Below are 9,477 nucleotides of genomic sequence, written 5' to 3' on the forward strand. Positions count from 1 at the left end.
ATTCTTCTGCACTCAGCTTTCTTTATAGTCCAACTCTCACATCCATACATGACCAGTGGAAAAACCATAGCCTTGACTAGATGGGCCTTTGTTGGTAAAATAATGTCTCTGCTTTTTAATATGCTATCTAGGTTGGTCATAACTTTCTTTCCAAGGAGTAAGCGTCTTTTAATTTCATGGCTGCAATCACCATCTGCAGTGATTTTGGAGCCCCCCCCCCAAAAAAAGTCAGCCACTGTTTCCACTGTTTCCTATCTATTTGCCATGAAGTGATGGGACTGGATGCCATGATCTTAGTTTTCTGAATGTTGAGCTTTAAGTTTAAAAATATATATATATATATATACTGATTTTATTCTTACTGCACTATCACTCTCTGATATTATAGAATATACCTATCTATGGTCTGGGTGTCTACTCATTCAAATACAGCCTCACTGGGAGTAAAAATAAAAATAAATAAAATAAAACAAAAGTAAAACAAGAGAGCAAAGCTGTTAAAATATTTTCTACCTATGGAAAAATTACCAGTATTCAAAACTTTGTCTCTAGAACAAATCTTTTCTCTGTGCTCAAAGCCAGTAAATCTGTTTAGTTTATGTCTTTTTAGCTGTCTCAATGGCACCTTAAAAATAAAAACAAATTCATGATATACTCCCTTTTTGCCTCCCCAAACTAGTGTTATTCACCTGTCCCTTATACTCCCAAATGATATCACTATCCATTGGGTCTAACACTCTCTCCCTTACCCCATATATCTACTCCATCATTGAATCCACTTAAATATCTCTACAATACATCGCCTTAGTTCTATCTCTTCCCTGAAAAAGCAATAATATGTTAATTGGTTTAATCCTCATCCATTCTGTTCTCCCTCTAGCCTATTCTACATACTCAGAATGGGGTATTTGAAAGAAAATCTAATGATGTATTTCCCTTGCTTAAAACTTTTAATGTTTCCCTTTAACACATAGGGTAAAGGCAAAATTCCTTAAAGTACTTATCAAGATATCCCATGACTCATCCCTAATCTGCGTTCTTATCTGAATCGTGTTCTCCATTATTCTCTCTTTCTTAACTACATTGACCTATCTCAGACTTTCATATTCACCACACTCTCTCCCAATACAGGTGGTAACACATGTTTGTTCTTCTTTTACCTTGTTGACTTGTAATCATCTATCATAGTTCAAATGTCATTTTTGAAGCATTCTGACTAAGTGTGTTTGTGTCATATGATTCCAAAGCACTGTATAGTTCTTAACATTCATCTTAATTGTAATTCATCTCAAGAAGGAATTCTGCCTGCAGACTGTTTTTGGATTCAGATTAGAACTTTTCCCAGAGTCTCCAGCCTCCCAATCTCCCCTGCAGATATTGAACTAGTACTTCTACAAATGCACAGGCCAATTGTTTAAAATAAATCTTGTTTTATTGCTCTGTTTTCTCTGGAGAACCCTAACTAATACAGAAGACAAGGTAAAATCAACAATAACTAATGACTGTTTTAGGATGAGGAGAATGCAATAGAATCTTTTTCCCCAGAATTGCATAAGCCTAATACTTTCTTTTTTTTTTTTTAGCAGACATCAATTGCTTACATAATAAAATCACATAATCTGATGAGATTTAATGTTCAAATCAAAGAACACAAACTTTATTAGCATGTTACATACAGCTCACATAATAAAAGTGATGATATTTTCTCACTTTTATTAAGCTTGGGTGTGATTCTCTCAAACTTCTCCTGACTCTTATGCTAGTTTCTCTGTCATTCCCCATGCAGAAATACAGGGAGAGAGAAGAGACAGCAGAAAGAAGCAGAGTTAGCCTTCATCCATTTGTAATATTATGTAGTGGAAAGGAAACCCTACTGTAATATACCATTCCCCTGAATATTTCTGAGCTTCAAGAAACTCTGATGTTCTCTGATTCTTCATATTAGCTTTCCTAACCTGCCTCAGTACTCAGTATCTATAGTCAGTTCAGGGCTTCCCTGATAACTCAGTTGCTAAAGAATTTGCCTGCAAGGCAGGAGACCCCGGTTTGATTCCTGGGTTGGGCAGATCCCCTGGAGAAGTGATAGGCTACCCACTCCAGTATCCTTGGGCTTCCCTTGTGGCTCAGCTGGTAAAGAATCCACCTGCAATGTGGGAGACCTGGCTTTGATCCCCTGGGTTGGGAAGATCTCCTGGGGAAGGGAAAGGCTACCCACTCCAGTATTCTGACCTGGAGAATTCCATGGACTGTCACAAAGAGTCGGATACAACTGAGTTACTTTCACTTTCACGATAGTCAGATCAAACACTCAGAACTTTTCATGCTTGCTATTCTTTAGCTATGTCATATTTATCCTATACTTGAGCACTTATGACTGAGAAACAAATTGAAGAACTTTTCCAAATTTCATTTTTATAGTTTCAGTCAATCATTCCAAACTCTCATGACCTCTTGAGACTCTGAATCTGAGTTATCCCTCCACATATTTTATTATCATGTCATGAATATCCCCCTGCAAGTCACTGATAAAAACTGCATGGGACACAACCAATAATAGAGTCATTTTAAAAGAAACCTCTTGGTTTCTTTTGGGGATGGGGGGAAGGGATAGTTAGGGAGTTTGGAATGGACATGTACACACTGCTATATTTATAATGGATAACCAACAAGGACCTACTGTATAGCATGTGGAACTTTGCTCAGTGTTATGTGGCAGCCTGTATAGGAGGGGAGTTTGGGGAAGAATGGATACATGTATATGTATGGCTGAATCACTTTGCTGTTAACCCAAAACTATCACAACATTGTGAATTGGCTATAATACTCCTATATAAAATAAAAAGTTAAAAAATAAATTAAAAAATCTCTTTCTCTAAGTTAATAGTACCAATTCTTTAATTAGCTTTCTGTAGATTTAGCATTCAACCAGTTATAGACCCACTTAAGTTGTATTTTCATCTAGTATTCAGGTTGTCCAGCGAATACTTTGCAATATTACATTTACTTATTTGTCTATGGAATTATGTGTATTGTATAGAAACTGACATGATATTAGTCTCTAATAATTAATTTCTCTTTCAATCAATATATGCCATATTATCAACATGCTACTAAAATAAAGAAAATCTTTACTTTAAACTCCTAAGAATAAAATAACAACAATACTACCACTTATTATCTGAAAAAAAACTTTCCATTATTATTACTATCATCTCTATTTGACACACAAATTGACACTTCTAATTATTATTCACATTTAATAAATGACTAAACTGAAGCTCTGGATAGTTAGTTGACTTATCCAGAGTCACAATGCTAATAGATGAGGGAACCTAAAAACAGAACATAGACCATCTGGCTTAGTTTTATTTTTATAGTATACTTAACTGCCCAGCAGAGAAAAAAATTTTCAGACAAATAAGAGGATTAAGAGTCTAAAAATGACAGATTAAGGTAACATTAAGCCATTCAAAACTCATTTACCTTTTTCACAGCTTTTACCAGAGAAGACTCCTTATATATCCATTAACCTCAAAAATTATTTTACTAAAATTTTGGTTCAATTCTCAATAGAAGGAAAAAATATCATCAGTTATTTCTGTATATACTGGCATTCTTGTGATACAAAGAAAAACATATTTATTTAAAATCTTTAGCAATACTAGGTCCCTGAATATCTGAATCTTGGTTTAGAAGTTAATTTTCTAAAATTCCATTTAAAGACAAAAGTCTATATTTAACACAAAGATTATGTATCTTTAGGGTTCAAGTGTCAACATGTATCCTTTGGGTGTGAATCTTTAATACCCTAAGTGACTGAATTTTCCTTTTTAACATTTCTGATATCAATGTAGAGAGGGTCTAAGTATCTCCTTTCTGATTGCTGATAGAAACATTTTCAATTCTCAGTACTTTTATATGGTAAATTCTATTTGATTTACCAGATTATATGCCTCAGGATACAATTCCGGTACCTAGATTACCTAATACCAAAAATACGGATAGTTAGAAGGACTCCCAGAGAACTTCCCTAGTGGTCTAGTGGTTAAGTATCCTCCTGTCATGCAGGGGACACAGATTCCACCCCTGGTCTGGGAAGATTCCACATGCCACAGGGCAACTATACCCCTGCACCACAAATACTGAGCCTGTGCTCTAGAGCTCACCAGCCACAACTACTGATCCCATGTGCCACAACTAATGAAGCCAGTGCACCCTAGACCATTCAGCAATGAGAGAAGCCACCTCAATGAGAAGCCCGTGCACCACAACTAGAAAGTAGCCCCTGCTCGCTGTGAAGCCCACACTGAGAAAAGCCCACACAGCAAAGACCCAGCACACCCAAAAAATAAATAAATTAAAAATTAAATTAAATTTAAGAAAGACTCCCAGAGATTAATTCACTTAATCATTCTCCTTTTGTTTGACATAGCATAGAAATAACCTCAGTTATCTTATGTCTAGACACCAGTGCCAAATCATACTAAACTTTATATTTCACCAAATTAGGTGATAGCAAATGTGTATGTCTCACATGAGTAAGTTTACCAGTTCAGTAAACTGGTAAACTTTCTGTGATCAAGGAAATAGGAGGTTTTGCCACTTTGGCCTCTGCCTGAATTCTGCAGGGGAGATGGCTAATTAAGTACACAAGAGTATGCTGAGCTTAATCTGAAATGCAAGGTCAAGATAGAGGAAGTAGTCATAGAGCACCAGGTTTGAGTTTCCTGCATCACACAGAAAATTCCCACCAGCTATCTATTTTACATATGGTAATATATATGTTCCAATGCTACTCTCTTCAGGATAGAATGGGGTGGGAAGCGGGAGGGAGGTTCAAGAGGAAGGGGATATATGTATGCCTGTGGCTGTTTCATGTTGATGTATGGCAGAAAGCAACACAATATTGTAAAGCAATCATCCTTCAATTAAAAATAAATAATTTTTTTTTAAAAAAGAGGAAATAACACTGCCTCTATCAAAACCACCATTACTGGCACCTTTACAGACCCCATTTTCTATGTTGACAATCTGCTTCTCTAATTCTTTTTTCCTCCCGGCTTAGGATTCTTACCTGTCTTAACTTCAGTTTGGGAATGTGTATCTAATATCCTTATGTCCTGGTTACTGTACCTTGATTTCTAGCTTCTCTTTTCAGTAACCTAGTACTTTGGTCCAATTCCTGATTCTGCCTTTTGCTTTGTGGTTTGATCTTGGTGTTCTTTATCCTACACTAGATAAATACGATTATGATGACTCTGCCATAGTGGTTTAGCAGAAGAATCTTATTGAGCTGCTGTTGTTTTAGCATGATCTTTTGAAACTAACTGATGATTATTAAGTAAAAAGTAAATACATGCCTGTTTGTTCAGGGGATGGTTGAATCTCTTTACAGCTAGAAACTCCAAAATCATCTTCAACAAATAGGGAAATGCTGCCTGTTAGCACTCTCCTTTATCCCATTTACTTAAACATATAGTGTTGCAATATGAAAAAAACATTAGACTTTGCATGTTTTACTTTATATAACTGATGATGTAACAAAAGGGAATTGCAGGAAATTTTCATTGAATCATCTTAAAATGGTTAGAGATTCATTCATTTTTGGAATAGGTACGAACTAGCATTTTGGTTCTATTGTCCTATTTGCTCTGTCAGTAGAAATAGTCTAGGGTATATAAATCAGATTGCCAATGTTGTCCATTTTGGTACAGCATAAGCATTATGATTCATTTCTCATTACAAATTGAAGGTGTGTAGAAAAACAAAATCAATGAAAAAATATTCAAGCAGATCTTTTTGCTTACAGCAAGGTAAACAATCATTATCACAAGAGCAAAGTATTTGTACCCAAGAGAGTCATGCAACAAAACATAGCCAGAATAAACTTTGGATTTTTATGAAAATCATATAAAGCACTCTATCTTCCACAGAGATAGGGAAAGTAATATGACTTTTTGAAATACAGACTTTTCATAATAAACATTTGATAAAACTATTTCAAATAACTATTTGATAAAAGTGTCAAAGACAACTTCCTGATTATTTTTAACTTAGTCAAATTGGTTTCTTCTTTGTCTATTTTCAAAGATAAAAAGCCTTATAAGTGAATTGTGACTTTTTACGTGTACATGGCTGAAAAGTTCAATGGCAAGTGACTGTGCCATATTAATCTCTATTTTTTATTATATAAAATATGTGATTCAATAAATGTAATATGCATGCTGAATAAATAAATGATCATCTAGCTGATAAGAAATGAAAGAAAACTATAATCAAGTCATGGGTAAGCTACCACATCCTCATTGCACTAGGTATCCTGGGGTTTATAAAAATACCATTTGGTAACGTTATCACCACAAAGAACTTTTCCTAGTCAGAAGGACACATTTGTGCAGGTGAGAAACTTCTACTTACCTCTGTACATCACCAGTGTAGTTTCCTTGTGTTTATAGTTAGTCTTAATTTTTTAAGACTAGTCCTCAATGACTCAATATATTTCTTTCAGCCCCAACTTGACTCTACTCATCTCCTACTTTTAATTATCCTGCATCACCTCATTCTAACACAGCCATTGTTATACTGCAACTATAGAAACCTACGAAGTTTTGCAGCCATTGAAACTTTGGAAGTTTTGTTGGGATAAGCATTGTCTTGATATCAGGTTGTTTCAGAAATGCATTCCTAGGGAATAAAGACTGTTGAATTATATTTTCTTTTAAGATTTTTTTGATGTGGATCATTTTTTAAAGTTTTTATTGAATTTGTTACCATACTGTTTCTGTTTCATGCTTTTGTTTTTTGGCTGTGAGGCATGTGGGATCTTAGCTCCACAACCAGGAATCAAATCCGCATCCCTTGCATTGGAAGATGAAGTCTTAACCACTGGGCCACCATGAAAGTCCCAAAGCCTGATGCATTATATATTTCAATGGGATTTCTCTTTCTTAAATTAGTAGGTTGTAGTTGCATAATTGCCTCTCCAAAGAGGCCTTTACCCTGTTCCCCTTAACACGTCATGTAATCCCCAGTTTCATTGTTTGTTCCCTGCTTCCAGATTCTGTACATCCATAGGAGATATGACTTTTGTTTTTCTCTTGTACTGGAGCAAACCCTAACACTTACCAGCTGGCTACTTTTCCTATCTCTTGGCAATTTCTGGCAATAATTCTCTAATTTTTTCTCAATAATTTTTCTCAAAATTTTTCTAATAATTTTTCTAATTATTCTCTAATATTATAAATCTATAATAATTATTCTAATTTTTCTCAAATTTTTTCTCATAATTTTTTTCTCAATAATTCTCTAATAATTTTCTTCTACTGTTTCTTCTTCCTCCATAAAGGACACAGGATGGAGAGTTATAAATGAACTCTGTCAGGACTCATTTTCTCTCACCTGAAAGCAAGGGATTGATCTTTCCAACTCAAAAATCTATCTATAAGACTCTGATTCCCTCAACCATCCTTTCAGTCTCTGTGAGAGTTGAAAACTGTCATATTTCTCAGGAAAACTTTAAAAGGAATGACAAAATGAAGGTTACTAGGAGATGTGAACCACTGCTTTTTTAACTCTCATGCTTTGGGAGCTTTTATCTTGAGCCTAAAAGCCATAAAGACAAAGAGTACAATAATTGCACATAAAATGAGAGATATAAAAGTCAGGTTGAATTGTAGCTTCTAGTTCTCTACGACCTTAGTTATGCAACAATACTTGATGTAACTGGGCTTTGTGAGCCAGAAATTAAGACAAATGTCCTGTCAAAGTGTTAGAATATTTGAAATTGTAACTGTCTCTGAAAACCCAAGTCCATGAGAAATATAAGAGAGGCATTATTTTCTCCATTTGTCAGATGAGAAAATGGAAGCTTAGAAAGAGGGAGCCTAGGAAAAATAAACTCCAGGTGATAAAACTCACATGCCCTTTCTCTAAGACTAGTGTTTTTTCAAATGTATAGTCAATCTCTGCCTCCTCAGAACAGGCCTTGAAAATCATATAGCTAATGAACTTCCTAGTCACATCTCTCCTTCAAATATTCATTAAAATTCTGAAATCAAAATGTGTAATTATATAATAGAAATAATTAACATTTTATGGGAAAAATCATTGTTCTAAAAATTTCAATAAACAGTAATTGTGCCTCAGATAAACTTCATGAGCTGTAATATTGCCACTGTACAAAGATACATTAAAGTTGATGAAAAAGAAAAAATTGGTATACAAAACCACTTGAATCAGAAAAAAATTGTGAATGAACATTTTAATATAGCAATTTATTACTTCCATGACTTTTGTACATGATTTGATTACCTGAATTAACTGTGTAGCTTCTAACCTTTAAAAGTTCTGACTTGCCTAGTTTTACTTGATGAAACTTCTTGCACCATGATAAAATTCTGACATATGAACAAACAAATCCTGATCATGTACAAACAGCATGCAATTGTAATACAATTTGTGAAAATTACCTTGCTACCTAGGCAGGAGGGTGAACTATCAAATTATGGAAAAAAAGAAGGAAGTGTTATTGACCAATGTTAAATGCTAATCTATCCAATGTGTTTAACATGACTGAACTTCTAAGAGTTGACAGGGACGCAAATGGTCAACAAATCCTGCTGATGGTCATTTATTGATACTTTGAGCATGTGTATGCCTTTTCTTCAGTTTTTCTGTGATGGTCCAGTAGTACACTCATGCTCAGCCTCCTTTGGGACAGTCACAGATGTCTCCAAAGCAGCTGTGGCTGGAGTGTCACCTATGGCAATAGCACAATAAAAGCTGACTAAGTGGAATGCTGAAGAATTGATGCTTTTAAGCTGTGGTGTTGGAGAAGACTCTTGACAAGAGTCTCTTGGACTGCAAGGAAATCAAATCAGTCAATCCTAAAGGAAATCAATACTGAACATTCATTAGAAGGACTGATGCTGAAGCTCCAATACTTTGGCAGGCTTATGCGAAGAACTGACTCATTGGAAATGACCCTGATGCTGGGAAAGATTGAAGGCAGGAGGAGAAGGGGGTGACAGAGGACAAGATGGTTGGATGGTATCACTGACTCAATGGACATGAGTCGGAGCCAGCTCCAGGAGATGGTGAAGAACAGGGAAACCTGACGTGCTGCAGTCCATGAGGTTGCAAAGAGTCAGACATGACTGAGCGACTGAACAACAACAAAATGGAGCGCATCTATGAGTATCAGCATCCTGTGCTTGTGCTTACATATTATAGATTCGTGATAATCATTAAGTCAGTAAAGAAGCAGGAAAATGAGATCCTTCTTTATATTTCTGTATCACTCTTTAGATAGCAAATGGTAGATGAAATTATTGTCATGGTTACAAAGATAAGCAAGAATTGAGACAGACCTTAGTCTGCATATGTGTATATACACCATCTATCTATATAGGTAGGTACTGAGCTCTATATGTTTCACATATTACATATTATTTAATCTTCATAATAATCCTGTGAAAT

At 35.2% G+C, this 9,477-nt stretch overlaps 1 pseudogene; it reads right to left on the reverse strand.

The window, feature by feature from the left end:
* Positions 1–8,061: 8,061 nt before the first annotated feature.
* Positions 8,062–8,185, reverse strand: LOC145537321 (U4 spliceosomal RNA; annotated as a pseudogene).
* Between the last annotated feature and the right edge of the window lie 1,292 nt (positions 8,186–9,477).

Source organism: Giraffa tippelskirchi, chromosome X (assembly GCF_054371585.1).
Source record: "Giraffa tippelskirchi isolate mGirTip1 chromosome X, T2T-mGirTip1v1.2.pri, whole genome shotgun sequence".
Lineage (NCBI taxonomy): Eukaryota > Metazoa > Chordata > Mammalia > Artiodactyla > Giraffidae > Giraffa > Giraffa tippelskirchi.